This window comes from Plecotus auritus (genome assembly GCF_963455305.1).
Source record: "Plecotus auritus genome assembly, chromosome: 3".
In the NCBI taxonomy this organism is placed as follows: Eukaryota; Metazoa; Chordata; class Mammalia; order Chiroptera; family Vespertilionidae; genus Plecotus; species Plecotus auritus.
Genome location: NC_137772.1, coordinates 222,343,140 through 222,362,898, shown reverse-complemented (window position 1 = coordinate 222,362,898; position 19,759 = coordinate 222,343,140). Strand labels below are relative to the sequence as shown.

The window sequence follows — 19,759 nt, the reverse complement described above, 5'->3', positions numbered from 1 at the left end:
GGGAATTCAGGGCTCCAGGCCAGAGCGAAATTTATTGTGTATCCTTTTGGGAAGTGTGAAAGTGAAGTAATCAACTTACGAGTCCCAGGCGGGACCTTTCAGCCCTCTAGAAGGATCGGAATGGGGTCGGGAGGATTAATGGCAGTAGAAGAGCTCGTGGCATTGGCCCATTGGCAACTTGGCGAGGTCCAGCAGAGTCCGCCGCCCTTCGCTTGACAGGGTGACCAATGGCCTGCGGCTTCTTTAAGGCCCCAGCGTCCCGCCCAGGCTCATCGCGGACCTCCTCCCACCTCCTCGCCCCAGCTCCTCCAGTTCCAGACTTCCCTCGGCGATGAGGTCATCTCCCTGCTTCCCATTGGCTGCTCCGGGCCGTCAGTCACAGGAAGTCCCGCCGCCGTCCTCCTCTCCCTCGTGCCCCTCCCTTCCTTGCTCGCCCCTCGGCCCGCCGGCCGGCCTTTACGAGGCCTCTGATTGGCCAGTGCCGCTATCACTCCTCCAGCGGGCGGCGTGGAAGGCGGGAGGCGGGTGTGGTGGGAGGGTCTGCAGCTTCCGTGGCTGAGAGGAGCCGGCGGCGACCGTGTCTGTGGTGTCCGCGGTGGCGGTGAGAACGGCTGTCCCACCTTCCCCATCTCCAAGGCTCCGCTGGCTACACACCTCCGCTTGTGCGGGCTTCTCCGCAGCTCCGCGCGTTTTCGCGGGACGTTGAGCCTCGTGAGGATACGCTCGCGGTGAGAGCCGGAGCGGGGACCGCCGCGGAGCTCGGGCCGGGAGGAGAGCGAGGCGGTGAGTGAGAGTCCGGCCAGGGACCCCTCCCCCACAGCGGCCCCGCCTCGCCGGAGCATCCTTTCTCCTCAGCGCCCCGCCGCGCGCGCCCTCCGGGGTTCGCGCAGGGCCGGCCGCGCCTCGTACCCCCAGCCGGATCCGTCGCCCCCGCCGCCTCTCTTCGCCCCTCCAGGCCCGGGCGAGTGGCGCGGGGCGCGGTCGTGCACCTGTGCGCTGCCTGGCCGGGCCGCGCTGGTGGGGAGACACCGAGGTTCCCGCCCCCGCGGCGCCCCGGGAGCATTGTGACTGCAGGGACTGGGTGTCCGGCACTTTCCCTGAGACCTTGTGCAAACCCTCAGGATCCATGTGCAAACCCGGGATTCCCAGGCGAGGGAGGCTCACCTGGACTTGTTGATGCCTGTTGTAGCCACTGGAGTGCCTCCAGGTGCAAGGGCTCTGGCAGATTGGAAACTTGCCGGCCGAGAACTTTATCCTCTAAGAAAGTGCCTGTCAGGGCACTTCGATTACACCCCCACCCTGGCCGGTGCCATAAGAAAGCATTGATACGGGAGTGTCTGGGCTGGAGCTTCCCAGTCAGGTGTTCAGACCTGCCATTTGCCACCTGTGTAATCTTGGGCCTCAGTTTCTTCATTAGAAAAGTGGGGCCCGGCCAGCGTGATTCAGTGGTTGCGCATGGACCTGTGAAACGGGAGGTCACGGTTCGATTCCCGGTCAGGGCACAAGCCCGGGTTGCGGGCTAGGTTCCCAGTGTGGGGCGTGCAGGAGGCAGCTGATCCATGATTCTCTCTCATCATTGATGTTTCTCTCTCTCCCTCCCTCTCCCTTCCTCTCTGAAATCAGTAAAAAAAGTATATTAAAAAAAATAGAAAAATGGGTTTAATACCTATCCCATGGGGCTGTAAATTGAGAAGGACTGGTAGACCAATTTGTATGTGTGGATGTATTTTTCATACCACGTTTGCTTTATTGCTAAGCACTTCAGGTAGATATGGATGGACTGGACTACTCGAGCCTCACCACCAGGATGTTGATTTACATTCACAGTCTCCAACCAGGTCGCCACCTGCCCTGTAGGGAGCTGGATAGGGTCTGGAGGTTGGGACTGCCCCGCTGGAACTGGGGGGCGGGGGCGGCCAAGAAACAGGTAGAACGCTGAGGACCGCGATGGCGCTCAGGCCCGGGCTGGACCGCTGAGCTACCGGCTGCGGGTTTGGGCGACCCCCTCAGCTTTACCCGTGCCCAGTTCCAATCCGGGCGTGGCATACAGAGTCCAAAAAGTAGACATTTTTTAGCTGTGGCTGGTTGGCACAGTTGGTTGAGTGTCGTTCTGTGCACCAAAAGGTTGCAGGTTTGGTTCCCAGTCAGGGCACATACCTAGGTTGCGGTTCCATCCCTGGTAGGCGGGGGGAGAGGGGGGGGGGGCGAGTACTGGAGGCAACTGATTGATGTTTATCTCTTACATCCATGTTCTCTCTCCCTCTTCCTCCTTGTACTTGATCCCAAAAGAGAGGTCAGTTTATATTTAAGCACTAGCCCAACTTGGCTTTGTCAGAATTTCTCTTTTTTTTTCACTATTATGTAGCATAAGTAAAGGGCAGTTGGTGGACAGTTAACTGCTTACCAGCCCGTACTAGGCAGCAAGTGTGTACATACAGGAATGTGAAATACATTATTTTTTTCTGTTTCTAATCTTTATTTTTCAGATTATTACAGTTGTTCCTCTTTTTTCCCCTCATAGCTCCTCTCCACCTGGTTCCCACCCCACCCTCTGCCCTTACCCCCCCACCCAACTGTCCTCATCCATAGGTGTACGATTTTTGTCCAGTCTCTTCCTGTACCCCCTTCCCTCCCGAGAATTGTCAGTCCACTCCCTTTCTATGCCCCTGATTCTATTATATTCACCAGTTTATTCTGTTCATCAGATCTTTTATTCACTTGATTTTTGGATTCACTTGTTGATAGGTATGTATTTGTTGTTCATAATTTTTATCTTTACCTTTACCTTTTTCTTCTTCTTCCTCTTCTTTAAGAATACCCTTCAGTATTTCATATAATACTGGTTTGGTGGTGATGAACTCCTTTAGCTTTTTCTTATCTGTGAAACTCTTTATCTGACCTTAAATTCTGAATGATAGCTTTGCTGGGTAGAGTAATCTTGATTGTAGGTTCTTGCTGTTCATCACTTTGAATATTTCTTGCCACTCCCTTCTGGCCTGCATAGTTTCTGTTGAGAAATCAGCTGACAATCGTATGGGTGCTCCCTTGTAGGTAACTAACTGTTTTTCTCGTTGCTTTTAATATTCTCTCTTTGTCTTTTGCTCTTGGCATTTTAATTATGATGTGTCTTGGTGTGGTCCTCTTAGGATTCCTTTTGTTTGGGGTTCTCTGCACTTCCTGGACTTGTAAGTCTATTTCTTTCACCAGGTGGGGGAAGTTTTCGGTCATTATTTCTTTTTTTAAAAAAATATATTTTATTGATTTTTTACAGAGCGGAAGGGAGAGGAGGGATAGAGAGTTAGAAACATCGATGAGAGAGAAACATCGATCAGCTGCCTCTTGCACGCCCCCTACTGGGGATGTGCCCGCAACCAAGGTACATGCCCTTGACCGGAATCGAACCTGGGACCCTTGAGTCCGCAGGCCGACGCTCTATCCACTGAGCCAAACCGGTTTTGGCTCGGTCATTATTTCTTCAAATAGGTTTTCAGTATCTTGCTCTCTCTCTTCTTCTGGCACCCCTATAATTTGGATGTTGGTACATTTGAAGTTGTCCCAAAGGCTCCTTACACTATCTTCATATTTTTGGATTCTTTTTTCTTTTTTCTTTTCCGGTTGGGTGTTTTTTGCTTCTTTGTATTTCAGATCTTGGACTTGATTCTTGCGATCCTCTTGTCTGCTGTTGAATCTCTGTATATTATTTTTTATTTCAGTCAGTGTATGCTTAATTTCTAGTTGGTCCTTTTTCATATCCTTGAGGGTCTCGCTAAATTTATTGGCCTTTTCTAGAAAATTCTTGAAAAACCTTATAACCGTGGCTTTGAACTCTATGTCCAGTTGTTTGCTTTCCTCCATTTCTTTCATTTGTGATCTGTTTCTTTGTCTCCACATTTTGACTGCTTCCCTGAGTTGATAGAGTGGCTTTGTGTGCTAGGTGTCCAATAGGGCCCAGTGGCTCAGCCTCCCCAGTTACCTGAGGTGGACACTCTTGGTGCACCCCTTTGTGGACTGTGTGTAAAGCCTTGTTGTAGTTAAGTCTTGATTGTTGTTGGTATCACTGGGAGGAATTGACCTCCAGGCCAATTGGCTGTGAGGATCAGCTGTGTCTATGCTGGGAGAACTTCTGTGCTGGAGACACCCTTATGAGACAAGACCTGCAAAAGCCTCTGTGCTCAGCTTGGATGGGGCGGAGTCTTAGGGCAGAGCAGACAGCCTTGGCTTCCTGTTAGCCCTGCCGTAAGAGGCCCCTGGGTCTCAGTGTCCTGTGGTAATCACTGCAAACACTTCTGAGAGAAAGCCACCCTCGAGTTTTGCCCACTGCCAGACAGTCCAGTTTCTCCCTGAATGAGTCTGGGTCCCCAGAGTCTCGCCTGGAACTGGAGTTCAGTGCAGTTGGGAGCTTTTTTTCTCCCTCCCGCTTGAGAAAGCCAGGCGCATACTCAGTTGCCAGTCCCCTCCATGCGTGCGTCTCTGTACCTCTGCCTTCTGCAGCTCCTCTGAGTCTCAGTGTGCTTTTCTCTTTCCTTCTAGTTGTAGAATTTCCACTCAGCCAGCCTTCCTGTGGTTCTGGACGATGTTCGTTTTGTCTTTTAGTTGTAGTTTTGAAATTGTTGTGCGAGGCAGCAGTTTAGGTGTTTACCTATGCCACCATCTTGGTTTTCTCTGAAATACATCGTTTAAATGTAATATGAAATTACACCTAGCTTCATGTGTTTTTACATACTCTAAAATCCATAAGCTGTCTGTTCCTAAGGTGCTAGTTTTTTGAGATCTTTTCCAGATCTTTTCTACCTGAAACCAAAGTCTATAACATAACCTTTATTTTCAATAGAAGTTAAATTTGTCCATTTTAAAACATTTAAGAGACAACCCCCCTGCCTCACAGTAAAAAACAACCCACTCTCCAAATCTTACTTATCCAGTTTTACTGTTGAAAAGCAGCCACCTCCCAGGGGTGAGGTGGTACAGCCAGCTGGTCCACAGCCCCGTGACTGCAGGGTGGGGAACCTTTGGCTGAAAGTTATTAAACTGTTTTGCCTGTTGTCATTTGCATTTTTCATAGTGAATCAAAAGGCTTCACTTCATGATACTCAGTTTCTTAAACAATTTAGAAAGAAACCATTACTACTTTTTTCAAAAACACATGCAAAGAAAAAGTGACTGTAGTTTAGTTCTAGCATTTGCAAGAACTGTTGAAGAGCCCCTGTTTAAAAAGGCTTCCAAAAGTCCTATGCATTAGGATAATTTTTAAATTTAGAGTAAAATTGTAAGATGAGAGTAATATGAATCCCATAATCCAAAAGTATTTATTGCAGACTTTCCATGTCCATAGTACACTGCTGAGTGGTAGGAAGAGATTCAAAAGAAGTATAAAACAGCATCTCAGTCCATAAAGGGCAAAAACATAAAGTTTGGGTCACCCAGTAGTAATTATGGGTACTCCTTACTTAAGTAATGACTTCATTCACTCATTCGTTTATTCATTCAACAAACTTTTGTTCCATGCTTGTAAAGTGCCAGTTGTTTTTCTAAAAACTAAGATCAAGGTAAGTGAGATATAGTCCCTGATAGTTAAGGAGCTCACAGTCTAATGGGAGAAGCAGAAAGTGACGGATAATTGTAACACACTGAAATAAACTTTATGTACAAGCCCAGAATTGTATGGGAGTGTCAAGGGAGTTTTTCCTTTGGATTTCAAAGAGAAGATGGTGTTTGAGCTGGTGGGGAGAAAGCGAGGTTCCCGCCCCCACGGCGCCCCAGAAGCGTTGTGACTGCAGGTACTGGGTGTCTGGTGCTTATTGATGTTAACTCATTGATGAAGGATAGGAAGATCATTCCAAACAGATGTAACTGAACTTGGAAAGATTTCCTGATACTCTTCTGACCGCAGGTGTAAGTCCTAGGGAAGGGGAAGGTAATTGACATTCCTGATGTCCACTATGTAACAGGCATTAAGTTAGGCTTTTAGTGCAGTGGTCGGCAAACTCATTAGTCAACAGAGCCAAATATCAACAGTACAACGATTGAAATTTCTTTTTTGAGAGCCAAATTTTTTAAACTTCTTCTAACGCCACTTCTTCAAAATAGACTCGCCCAGGCCGTGGTATTTTGTGGAAGAGCCACACTCAAGGGGCCAAAGAGCCGCATGTGGCTCGAGAGCCGCAGTTTGCCGACCACGGTTTTAGTGTATTACTTAGTCCTCACAACAACCCTATGAGGTAGAATTTTATCTCCACTTTAGGATAGGGAAACTGAGGCTCAGGATAATTAAATAATTTGTCTATGGTTAGTGACAGAGCCAGGACTTGAATCTCAGTCTTAAAATTGTAATATTCTCTTTCCCTTTTAACACTCTGTTTTATAGAAATAAATACAAATGGGTGAGAAAGTTCTACCTACATATGTCATTTTATTACATCTATGACAAATTACATTCTGTGAAATGTTCATACTTGATTTAGAATTGCTAAAGCTTGTATAATAAACTAGAGGCCCGGTGCACGGGATTCGTGCACTGGCGGGGGGCACGGCCTGCAGGATGGGCCAGCTGTGGGAGTGCTGCTCATCCTGGTCAGCCAGTGGCTGTGGACCCGCCCTCTGAGCAGCTGCTCTCGCTGTCGGAGCTCCTCTCATCCCGGTCAGCAGTGTGGCGCTCCCCGTGTGGGAGTGCACTGACCACCAGGGGACAGCTCCTGTGTTGAACGTCTGCCCCCTGTTGGTCAGTGCGTATCATAGCAACTGGTCGACCAGTTGTTCTGGTCATTCCGCTGTTCGGTTGCTGGGCTATCATTTTATATAGGAAAGGATGAAGGCTGTCTATATCAAATGGTATTTATTTTATGCTTATAAGTGTGGCATTTGCTAAAAAGTGTGTCCCATAGAAAGATTAAATAAAATGGAAGACATTGATTGATACATACAGATTCTGTATGGAGCACTTTACACAATTGTTAACACCCTGAGGCGTAACGACCAACTGTGTAAAGACCAGATCACAGATCTGCAGGAGGGTGGGCAGCGAACTACAAGTGGGCTGTGGAAAGCTACAGGACGGGGCAGGGCAGCAAGCAAGCGGGAGCCAGAGAGCTACAGGAGGGGGCAGGGCAGCAAGCTATGAGGGGGATGGCGGTGGGGGAGGGGGGAGCTACAGGAGGGCGGGGCAGCGACCTGCTGGTGCACGGATTCGTGCGCAGGGCTACTAGTTTAAGTATACAAAGTAAAGTATATCAGAAATATAACCAATTAGACAGTGAATGGGGTAAAGTAGTTTTGAATAATTAATTTTCACAACGGGGAAATTAGAATTTTGAAGGCATAGTAATGAAGATTATTGTATTATGTTTAGAGAGATCACTATGGCAAGGACATATACTAACTGTAAGCTCCACAGAGCAAATCTTGGGACATAATATGTGCTCAGTAATATTTGTTGAATAAAAGATGAATATGAACAAATGTATATTTACAGTGAGTAGTGTGTTTATGAGTATAAATACTAGGATTGATAGTTAGAATTGATTGACATAATAGGGAATGTTTTAACCTGCTGAAAAAAAACTTTGTATAGGTTATATTTCAGAAAGTCTTTGAAAGGGAAAAGGGAAGACATTAATAGATTAAAGATTATAGGTATGGGGAGTAGTTTACAAATGAATTAATTTGGGAAGAAAAGGAACATTGAACAAAGGGAATGGCCCACTGACCCTGAGAAGCAGAAAGTGACAGATAATTGTACAAATTATTGTACAAGGACAGATAATTGACAGACAATTCAACAAGTATAGGCAGTGGTTCTTTTTTTTTTATCCTCACCCGAGGATATTTTTTTCATTGTTTTTCAGACAGAGTAGAATGGAGGGATGAGGCGGGTAGAAAGAAAGAGAAACATCGATGTGAGAGAGACACATCTATTGGTTGCCTCCCCCACTTGCCTGGGACCAGAGCCAGGGGATCGAACCCACAACCAAGACACATGCCCTTGACTGGGAATTGAACCCAAGATCCCTCGATGGGTGGATGCTCCAACCACTGAGCCAAATGGGCCAGGGCAGCACTGGTTATTCCTAAGGCCTTATTGGCGTTTTAAGAATCAAGGAAACAGTTTCTGCTCTCCAAGAGCTTACAGTTTCACAGAATAATGTGCTAGCTATCTATTGTTGTGTAACAGCTTACCACAAAAGTTAGTATTTAAGACAAACATAAACATTCTCTCTCACAGTTTTTGTGAGTCAGGAATTTGGGAATAGGTCAGCTGAGTGGTTCAGACTCAGGGTCTCTGAAAAGATTGCAGTAATATGTCATCTAGGGTTTTAGTCATCTGAAGTTTTGACTAAGGCTGGCAGATCATTTTCCAAGGTGGCTACTCACATGGCTGACAAGTTGGTATACTTGTCAGTGGTCAGCAAACTCATTAGTCAACAGAGCGGCAAAATGCGGCTCATGAGCCGCATGTGGCTCGCGAGCTGCGTTTTGCCGACCACTGGTATAGGCTGTTGGTGGGAGGTCTCAGTTCTCCATGTGGGCCTCTTTGTAGAGCTACTTGAATGCCTGCATGGCAGGGCAGCTGACTTCCTACAGAGCAAATAATCCAAGAGCCCAAGTTGCATTGTCTTTTATGATTTAGCTGCAGCAGTCACATACCATCTTTTCTCCAGTATTCTGTTGGTCACACATGTGGGAAGGGAGTATACAGGGATGTGAATACCAGGAGGTGAGGATCATTAGGGGCTGTCTTGGAGGCTGACTACCTCAGTGGGTAGAAAAGAAAAATAAGTGCTGGAAGAAGGTACAAAGTGCTGGGGGAGGTGAAGAAAGGAATCAGAGGAGAAAAAGGTCACTGTTGGGGAGATGAGGGAAAGATTTAATTCTTTTAACAGATATTCACAAATATTTATCGAGTGCTTACTGTGTGCCTTCCACAATGGTCAGCTAATATGTGGAAGTGAACACTGAATTAGCGTTATTTGTTTTAAGTATTCTAGGTCAGCATTTACACTAAGGACAAATATTTCATCGTTGTGTGTAAGGTGAGGGTGGAGTAATTTTTCTAATATTGAAGAGAACAGTAACTTATCAGAATGATAGACAAGCAGTTGCAAAATGCAAGAAGTTAAGAGCATAAGCACTAGACTTCCTGGGTTCAAATTGTGGCTCCACCACTTGATAGTTGTGTGACCTTGGGTTTGGGACTATGATACTCCAGCTGTTTTTTAAAAAAATACATTTTTACATATTTTATATGTGGGCCACCTCCGCATGCTCCCCAATGGGTATTGAGCCCGCATCCCACATGTGCCCCGACTTGGAATCAAACCTGCAACCTTCTGGTGCATGAGATGACGCTCAACCAACTGAGCCACACCAGCCAGGGGTCTCCTTTTATCTTCTCAGTGACTTACTAATTGTAAAATGGGGATAATAATGCTGCCTGCTTTATATTGCTGCTGTGAGAATCAAATAAGTTAAAATTATGCCAAATCCTTGGAACAGTTTACATGCATCACTATCATCATTATTAATTTTTGGTAGTAGCATAGAATATGAATGAATGAAGTTGGATTCAGAGATGAATGGATGTAGAGTGATGTGAGTATTCAGAAAGAGGCATTTCAATGTCAGTCATTGCTGCTTCAGTATCAATTTTTTCAGTTCAAGTACCTACCTATGTCTAATAATTTTTATTTCAGAAAGTAGAGTGAACCAGTAATTTCACTTAGCTGAACTCCATAATTAAAACAAGACCACAGTTGCTTGTTGAGGGCATAGCATATCCTCTTGGGCCTCTTTACATTACTGGGCCCTCTATCTGCTAGAAGCAGTACTTACAGGTGCATGTGCTTCAATGGGTTTAGCTAGAAGTAGTACTTACAGGTGCATATGCTTCAAAAGAGCTTCGGGGTGGAACCTAGGACCCATAGTAAAAATACCTAGAAGGAGGATTTTTGTGACTAAGTCACAAGACAATCTGCAGACATTCTTAAAAATACTATATCACTTCTATGAAGAGGAAAGATCATTGAATTCCATGTCGCTGCAGGTGTTAAATCAGAAATTGAGTGATTTGCCAAAGTGCATTGGGTGGAGATAATTGCTTACATTTTCTTCAGTTCTGTGATTCTGTGAGTCAAGTCCAATTTTCATTGTTTAGGAACGAAGGCATTGAGAAATTAAATGGTTTGAGATTCCACAACAGTCTCATGGCTGAGCCTGGATTAGGTCTTCATTCTGTATTTAAGGCTGGTTCTCATAGCAGTAAGAGAACATTTGCATAACCCTTCCAAGACTGAGTGTTATGAAAAAGTTTTTCTTTTCTTTAGATACCATATTTTCACTTTTGTGGTATATCTGGTTCATTTACTTCCTCACTCATGCTTGTTCATATGCATTTATAAATCATTCCTTGTATAGATGAGTGCTGATACTGAATAATTTGGATAGCTCATTTTGAAATCTGGAGTGTATCCTCTATTTGTTACTAAATTTGCAGGTGGGCTACTTACAGGTTTTTGACCTCTAAAATTGTGAGAATTATGGGTGAGTTTGGTTCTTTATAAATTTTTTTTTTAAATATATTTTATTGCTTTTTCACAGAGAGGAAGGGAGAGGGATAGAGAGTTAGAAACATCGATGAGAGAGAAACATCGATCAGCTGCCTCCTACACACCCCCTACTGGGGATGTGCCCGCAACCAAGGTACATGCCCTTGACCGGAATCGAACCTGGGACCCGTCAGTCCGCAGGCCGACGCTCTATCCACTGAGCCAAACCAGCCAGGGCTATAAATTTTTTTATTTAAGTATAGTTGATATACAATATTACGTTAGTTTTACATGTACAATACGGTGATTAGACATTTTTAAACCTTACAATGTGATCACCCCAGTAATTCTAGTAATCGTCTGTCACCATGAAAACTTATTACAATATTATTGACTACATGTGACTTTGGTTTTAAATTTAAAATTATGATGGGTGTAGCCCTGACCGGTTTGGCTCAGTGGATGGAGCGTCGGTCTATAGACTGAAGGGTCCCAGGTTCGATTCCGGTCAGGGGTATGTACCTGGGTTGCAGGCACATCCCCAGTGGGAGGTGTGCAGGAGGAAGCTGATCGATGTTTCTCTCTCATCCATGTTTCTGGCTCTCTATCCCTCTCCCTTCCTCTCTGTAAAAAATCAATAAAATATATTAAAAAAAATTATAATGGGTGTAATTTGAAAAAAATTCTAAATTCCCTGGTATGATAGAGTAAAAAAACTAGGGAGGTAACATGTCAAGTTTAAGGGCATGAACAGTTAGGTTCTGACAGTTGTTAGCTGTGTAACCATAGGCTCACTCCTTAACATTTGGTGACTCAATTTCCTGATCTGTAAAATTCAGTTAATAATTCTTACAGCATGAGGTTGTAAGGATTATGGGAAACTGTAAAGGGAAGTAACAGTGTCATCATCATGGTGCTACCTTATTAACTTGCACCAGCTCTGGAAATATGTAGTAGTATTTTTCAGATGAGGTAAGTGAACTTGGAGAGATGAACTAATTTAGGAAGATCACACTGAGGATTTGAACCCAGGTCTGTCTTTGAATTAAAAGATACCAACTCCCTACATTAATGTATATGAAGTGCCTAATTTTGCCACTAGTAAATGTCTGTTCTTGTTCACTTTCTTTTGCATAGTTGGTGAAAAATGTCAGTATACTGAGAATTCCTTATGGTAGTAATAAAAATATTCTTTCCTTATATGTATCTTGTTGCCATTCCTGGAATTGCTCAATAAATACTTACTAAATAAGGGCATACTATAATGTACAAATTAAAAAAAATTGTCAGTGTTTCAGTATCTGTAAATGGTGTAAGTGATGCCAAAGTCTCTTAATTATGGTGAATTTGCACATATTTTCACTACCACAAAATTTACAGGAATTTGGAAAGTTGTCCTCTCCTTATACTCTAGGATACACCATGTCGCATTTTGGTATGAGTGTGATGTTAATCATGGTTATGAAACTGGCTTTATTGTTGATTTTATATTTTGTTATATGATGGATATATTTAAAGTAGTCTTTTAAAATTTGCTTTGTATCTGATATCTTGTCTTTCCTTTGAGAGGTAGAGATGGGGAAACAATTTAGGAATGAAAAATAAGGGCCGTTTTCTTTCTTATTCTTTCTTTTTTTTTTTTTTTTAATATATTTTATTGATTTTCCATAGAGAGGAAGGGAGAGGGACAGAGAGCTAGAAACATCGATGAGAGAGAAACATCGATCAGCTGCCTCCTGCACACCTCCCACTGGGGATGTGCCCGCAACCAAGGCACATGCCCTTGACCAGAATCGAACCTGGGACCCTTCAGTCCGCAGGCCGACGCTCTATCCATTGAGCCAAACCGGTTTCGGCTCTTTCTTATTCTTGATGCACTTTTTTTTTTAAATCGTCATCTGAGGACATGTTCATTGATTTTTAGAGAGAGGAGAAGGGACAGGAAGGGAGGGAGAGAGAGGAGGAGGGAGAGAGATGCCTCCTGTAAGCGCTCCGACCTGGGATAGAACCTAAAACCTAGGTATGTGCCCTGACTAGGAATAGAACCTGCAACCTTTTGGTACATAGGCTAACGTTCAACCAACTGAGCCAACCAGCCAGGGCTTCTTATACACTTTTAATGGAAAGTCACTTGAACTAAAGCTTCCTTTCAGGAGCCTTTCACTCTTTATTTTTATTTAAAAAATATTTTTATTGATTTCAGAGAGGAAAGGAGAGGGAGAGAGAGAGATAGAAACATTGATGATGAGAGAGAACCATGGATTGGCTACCTCCTGCATACCCCCTAGAGCAGGGGTGGGCAAACTTTTTGACTCGAGGGCCACAATGGGTTCTTAAACTGGACCGGAGGGCCGGAACAAAAGCATGGATGGAGTGTTTGTGTGAACTAATATAAATTCAAAGTAAAGGAGTGGAGGGGAGAGCAAGAGAACCGGATAGAACAGCCGGATCCGGCCCGCGGGCCATAGTTTGCCCACGGCTGCTAGAGCCTGCAACCCAAGCATGTGCCCTGACTGGGAATTGAACCGTGACTTCCTAGTTCGGTGCTCAACCACTGAGCCATGCCAGCTGGGTAGTCTTCACTCTTTAATTCTAACATTCCAGGTGAATGCCCTGAGGTCGTGGCATTGAAGACAAAGATATGTTGGTATTTTAAGTTCTATTTTATAGATTCAGTGAATCATTTCACATCTTGTTAATGTTTCCTTGTGTTCAGATTTTTTTTCAAGAGGTTGGGGGGAGTCTGGAATGGGAATAGGGGATCTAGAATATAATAAGATTATGGGCTAATGATTATTTGAAATTAAATAAATTTTAAATATATATATTTTTTTTACCCAGTAGAAGATCATGGTGTGGTTCATTTGTGTCATATCTATCAGGAATTTGTGTATATATTGAGTCAAACGATTATTTAATCGTTTTCCTAAATCAGTTATTCTGTAGCATGATTGACCTTATTATTATGTTATTTATTTTTTAAAATATATTTTATTGATTTTTTTTTACAGAGAGGAAGGGAGAGGGATAGAGAGTTAGAAACATCGATGAGAGAGAAACATCGATTCAGCTGCCTCCTACACACCCCGCAATGGGGATGTACCTGCAACCAAGGTACATGCCCTTGACCGGAATCGAACCTGGGACCCTTCATTCCGCAGGCCGACGCTCTATCCACTGAGCTAAACCGGTTAGGGCTACCTTATTATTATTTTTTAAAAAAACATTTTTGACTTTTACCTGAAAGCTGATTCTGAAGATGAACCTGGCAGAATTGATTTGTATGAAAACTGGGCATGATCTGTACAATTTGGATAAATTATTCATGACATTTTATTTTCAACATGTTTAATAACCTGTTGGGTGCCTAAATAAAACTGAGTTAATTATAGTGTAACCTTTTGTTCTATTTGGAGAGTGTTAAGGGATTTTGAATACCTTCCAAAATTCACCTTCATCAAGTGAGTTTAGAAAACTCTTTCTAGAACAGGGATCCTCAAAATTTTACCTGCATGACCCGCTTTATCACTTCTGACCACTTCTTTGTTTTGTTTAAAAACAAAAAATAGTAGATTTAAAGCATGGTAGATTTCCCTACTGTTTGGAGATAGTGATGTGTTTTGGAGTTGGATGCACCTGTTTTCAGTCCTGCTCTACTGGTCACTGGCTCTGTGATCTTGGGCAAGAGAATTAATCTTTCTGAATCTCTCTTTCCTCATAGGATAGTTGTGAGGTAAATAAAATCACATGTAAAGTATTTAGCACATAATAGGCATTCTTTGCATGCTCATTTTCTGAGCCCCCAGAATTTTTCTTTTGTAGCTCTAGCTAAATTGCAGCTAAATAATTGTGTAATTATTTTATGTTTTTTTTTTTTTCTTATAAGTTTCATGAGGTCAAGGACCATGTCTGTTTTTTCACTGCTACATTCCCAGTGTCCAGCATAGTGCTTGGCATGGCATAATAGATGTTCAATAAATACTTGTCAAATGTATGAAAGTGACCCACTCTCTCTCTTTATCCTCTCCTTCCTTACCTAAAGGACAGTGTACTGAATTTATTTTCCATGGCCCGCTTGAGAATTAATTAACTTGTTACTTGAATTTTAGTCTATTGAATATTAGAGCCAGAAAAAAGGAAGATAGATTAGAGCTAGATAAAGGGAAGGACAATGAGTAGATGAATAATAACCAGAAAGAGAGCAGAGCAATATTCAAAGTAACTTATACTAATAGAGGCCCGGTGCATGAATTCGTACACAGGTGGGGGGTCCCTGGGCCTGGCCGGCGATCAGGGCCAATTGAGGCTGTCTTGCCCAGTCACAATTGGGGTGGGCTGGCGGCTGGGGGGAGGGACCGCGGGAGGTTGGCTGGCCTCGGGAGATTGGCTGTGGGAGTGCACTGACCACCAGGTGGTCAGTGTGCGTCATAGTGACAGGTTGAGGTGTTGTTTGGTCGACCAATTGTAACGGTTGCTTAGGCTTTTATATATATAGGTAACATCATAGTACTTTGGACTTTCTAACCCTACTAGAGGCCCAGTGCACAGAATCGTGCACCAGTGGGGTCCCTTGGCATGGCCTGAGCCCTCTCGCAATCCGGGACCCCTCCGGGGATGTTGGAGAGCTGGTTTCAGCCTGATCCCTAGAGGCCAGGCTGATCCCCAGACACCAGTGCACGAATCAATGCACTGGGCCTCTAGTATGCATATAAGATCTTTGGTTAATCTCTTCCCACCCTCCCCCCTTCTCCCTTCCCTCTGAGATTCATCAGTCTGTTCCATGTTTCCATGCCTGTGTGTTGAGTGTCTGCCCCCTGGTGGTCAGTGCACATCATAGCTACCGGTTGAATGGTCTAATGGTCACTTACGCTTTTATATATATATATATAGATAGATAGATAATTATATCTGGTGTTGAGCCAAAATTCTACCAAACAGATTTCAATGAGGCCACCACTGACTTCATGTTGCTGAGCCAGTGGGTTGTCTCTAGCTTAGTAAAATGGTAACTCTCGTAGTTATTCAGCAAGAACTTAGAATCGTCGTCTCTTTCTTTCCTATTTCATATCTAATTCATCAGCAAACTCTGTTAGATGTACCTTCTAAATATACCTATAATCTGATCACTTTTTATGACCTCCACTATAATCATCCTTGTCTAAACTAGTCTGTATTTGTTTGGCTTATATAATAAAGTACCACAAACTTGGTGGCTTAAAACTTAGATATTTATTCTCTTACAGTTCTGAAGGCCAAATACCTAAAATCAACTGGACCAAAATCAAGGTGCCAGCTGTCCTTCCAAGAATGTTTAGGGGAGAGTCTGTTTATTGCATTTTCCAGCTTCTTCTTCTTCTTTTTTTTTTTTTTTTGTTAATCCTCACCCGAGGGTATTTTTTCCATTGATTTTTAGAGAGAGTGGAAGGGAGAGGGAGCCAGGGACAGAGAGAGAAATGTCAATGTGAGAGACACACATTGACTGGCTACTCTCGGGCTGGGATTGAGCCTGTAACTGAGGTGCATGCCCTTGACCAGAATTGAACCTGCCACCCTTCATTCGTTGGGGCTGACGCTCTATCCCCTGAGCCAAACGGGCTAGGGCACATCTTCCAGCTTCTGATGGCTGTGCATTCCTTGGTTTTCTGGCAGTATCACTTCAGTCTTCCAGGCTAGCCAGCATCTTCAAATCTCTCTGCATATCTCCTCCTCTGTCTTTGTCCAATCTTTTTCTGCCTCTCTTTTATAAAGACGTGTGATTACATTTAGAGTTTACCAACTCAATCCAGGATAATCTCCTCAATTACAGGCTCAATCCCAGCCCAGTGTAACCAATCAATGTATCTCTCTCACATCAGCAAAGACCCCTAACCTCTTTTTTTATTTTGTCATATATGGTAACGTTCACAGGTTCCAGGGATTAGGATATGGAGGATATGAATATCTTTTAGTGTGCCGTTTTTCAGTCTACCACAGTCTGCCCTTTGGCCCCTGAAGATTCACATCTGTCCCATATGCAAAATACATTCATTCTATCTCAACATTCTCCAAAGTCTCAACCCATTGCAGGATCACCTTAAGCCAAGATCTCAGCTAAATATTATTAGTTCAAAAGTCCAAAAATTTCATCATATGATGAGAACTTATGAGATTTAGATTTAGTCTCTTAGCAACTTTTAAATTTGCAATACAATATTATTAACTATGGCCACCATGCTGTACATTGCATCCTCATTACTTATTTATTTTATAATTGGAAAATTGTACATTTTGACCTTCTTCACCCATTTTGTCTACCCCACCACCTCCCATCCCTGGTAACTACCAATCCATTTACTGTATCTGTGATCTCATTTCTTTTTTAGATACCACATAGGAGATCATTCATTATTTGCCTTTCTTTGTCTGATTTATTTCACTTAGCTATTGCCCTCAAAGTCCACCCATGTTGTTGCAAGAGTTCATTCTTTTATATGGCTGAATAATGTTCCGTGTGTGTGTGTCACATTTTCTTTATCCATTCATGCAATGGTGGACACTTAGGTTGTTTCCAAGTCTGGCAAATAATGCTGCAATCAACACTCTGGGGTGGGCATATATTTTTTCCCATTGCTTTTTTTAAGAGAGAGTGGAAGGGAAGGGAGGGAGGGAGGGGAAGAGAGAGAGAAAGAGAAAGAGTAATGTGAGTAATGTGAGAGAAATACATTGATTGAGCCTTGGTTGGGGCTGGGGATCAAACCTGCAACCCAGGTATGTGCCCTGGATTGGGAATTGAACCTGCAACCCCTCAGTGCTCGGGCTGATGCTCTAATCACTGAGCCACACCGCCCAGGTATTTTTAACTGATTGAGTCAGGCCCACCTAGATCATCTAGGATAATCATCTTTACTTAAAGTCAACTGATTATGAATATTAATCACAATCTACGAAATACCTTCACAGCAACACTTAGTGTTGAATAACTGGGGACTATAGCCTAACCAAGTTGACATATAGCTGACCGTCTAACCATCATTATTATTTCTTGCTTGCATTATGCAGTAGCTTCCTTTGAACTGGACTCCCTGCTTCTGCCCTTGATTTCTTATAATCTGTCCACACAGATTACAGATTTTATGATCTGCTTTCCAGAGTCAGTTTCATGGTCTACCACTCTCCCCCTTGCCAACTCTGCTGCAATCCCATTGGATTCCTTCCTATTCCTGGATCATACCAGGTCTTCAGGCTTGCCGTTTCCTTTGCCTGAAATACTCTCTCCTTGGATCTTCATATGGTTTAGTTCCTCACTTTTTTTCAGATCTTTGCTCAGATGTCTCCTTATTAGAGAGACCATCATATATAAAAAAGCCACCTTACTCCTCAATCCCAGGCATTTCCTTTTTCCTGCTTCACTTTCTCCACAGGATTTATCACCACTTGACATGTATTTGTCATCTGTCTCCTCCCACTAGATGATAATCTCTACAGGGAGAGGAGACTTGGTTTATTGCTGCACCCTCAGCACCAATAGTACTTGGCATGGAGTAGTTTCTTTTAAAAAAATATATTTTTATTGATTTTTAGAGAGAGAGGGAAGGAGAGGAAGAGAGAGAAACATAGATGTGAGAGTGAAACATCGATCAGCTGCCTCCTGCACACCCCATACATACGGGAGATCAAGTCTACAATCTGGGTGTGTGCCCTGACCGGGAATTGAACTGACAACTTTTCTTTTTTTATATACATACTAGAGGCCTGGTGCACAGATTTGTGCATTGGTGGAGTACCTTGGCCTGGCCTGTGCCCTCTCGCAATCCAGGACCCCTCGGGGGATGTCGGAGAGCCGGTTTCGGCCTGATCCCCGCAGACCAGACCAAGGCACTCCACTGGTACATGAATCTGTGCACTGGGCCTCTAGTATGCATTTAAGATCTTTGGTTAATCTCTTCCCGCCCTTCGCCCTCCCCCCTTCCCTCTGAGATTCATTAGTCTGTTCCATGTTTCCATGCCTGTGCGTTGAGCATCTGCCCCCTGATGGTCAGTGCACGTCATAGCCTCCGGTCGAATGGTTGCTTAGGCTTTTATATATATAGATATATATGTTTTATTGATTTCAGAGAGGAAGGGAGAGAGGGAGAGAGGTAGAAACATCAGTGATGAAAGAATCATTGATTGGCTGCTTCCTACACACCCCACACTGGGGATCGAGCCCACAGCCTGGGCATGTGCCCTGACCAGGAATTGAACCTTGACCTCCTGGTTCATAGGTCAACGCTTAAGCCCATGCAGGCTGGGCTGAATGGGCAACTTTTCAATCAACTGAGCCACACTGGCCAGGGTGTGGTAGGTTTTTAATAGATATTTGAATGGATTAATAACTGAAGGAATAGACATTTTTCACTCTTACTTTACCTCTCAAGTAATATTTAACATAATTGATCACTTTTTTTCTTGAACCATTTCATATTCTTGGTATAACATTATTCTAAGTTTTTTCATCTAACACCTTGTCCATTCCCACAATCTCTCCTGTCATTCTATACTTAGGAGTAGATTTAATGAAAGATATATAAGACCTTTACACTGAAAATAAAAATACATTGCTGGGAGAAGTTAAAAAAGACCTAAATATGTAGAGATATACCATATTCATGTTTTGAAAGACCCAGTCATGTTAAACTGTCTAATCTTCCCCAAATAATCAAAAGATTCAGTATGTTCACAATAAAAATTGCAGCACATTATACTTTCTTTATAGAAATTGATATGCTGAATCTAAAATTTACATGGAAATGCAAAGGACCTAGAATAGCCAAAGCAATTTAGAAGCAGAAGAGCAAATTTGGAGCAATTACCTGATTTCAAGACATTATAAGGCCAGAGTAATCAAAGCAGTGTGGTTTTGGTGTAAAAATAGATATGGATCATTGGAATACAGTAGAGAATACTAGAAAGAGATACAGGTATGGCCAGTTGTTTTTTCAACAAAGGCTCAAATGTAATTCAGAAGGGGCAAGGATAGACTTTTCAATAAATGTTGCTGGGATAGTTGGATATTTGTATATAAAGAAGTGAACTTGGCTGGCTGGCATAGCTCAGTGGTTGAGCGTCGACCCATGAACCAGGAGGTCATGGTTTGATTCCTGGTTGAGGCACAAGCCTGGATTGCAGGCTCAATCCCCAGTGTAAGGTGTGCACTAGGCAGCCAATCAATGATTTTCTCTTATCATTGATGTTTCTATTTC

General features: G+C 43.4%; 1 protein-coding gene across 3 annotated transcripts in view; it reads left to right on the top strand.

The window, feature by feature from the left end:
* The first annotated feature begins 536 nt into the window (after positions 1 to 536).
* MRTFA (myocardin related transcription factor A) overlaps positions 537 to 19,759 on the top strand; it is a 200,263-nt gene continuing 181,040 nt past the window's right edge. For 2 of the 3 annotated variants that reach the window (XM_080659692.1, XM_080659693.1), the window contains exon 1: positions 558 to 783. The gene's annotated coding sequence lies outside the window, so the exon portion shown is untranslated. Of the gene's footprint in view, positions 784 to 19,759 lie in introns of all 3 variants that reach the window. The other variant, XM_080659691.1, reaches the window with a different exon arrangement.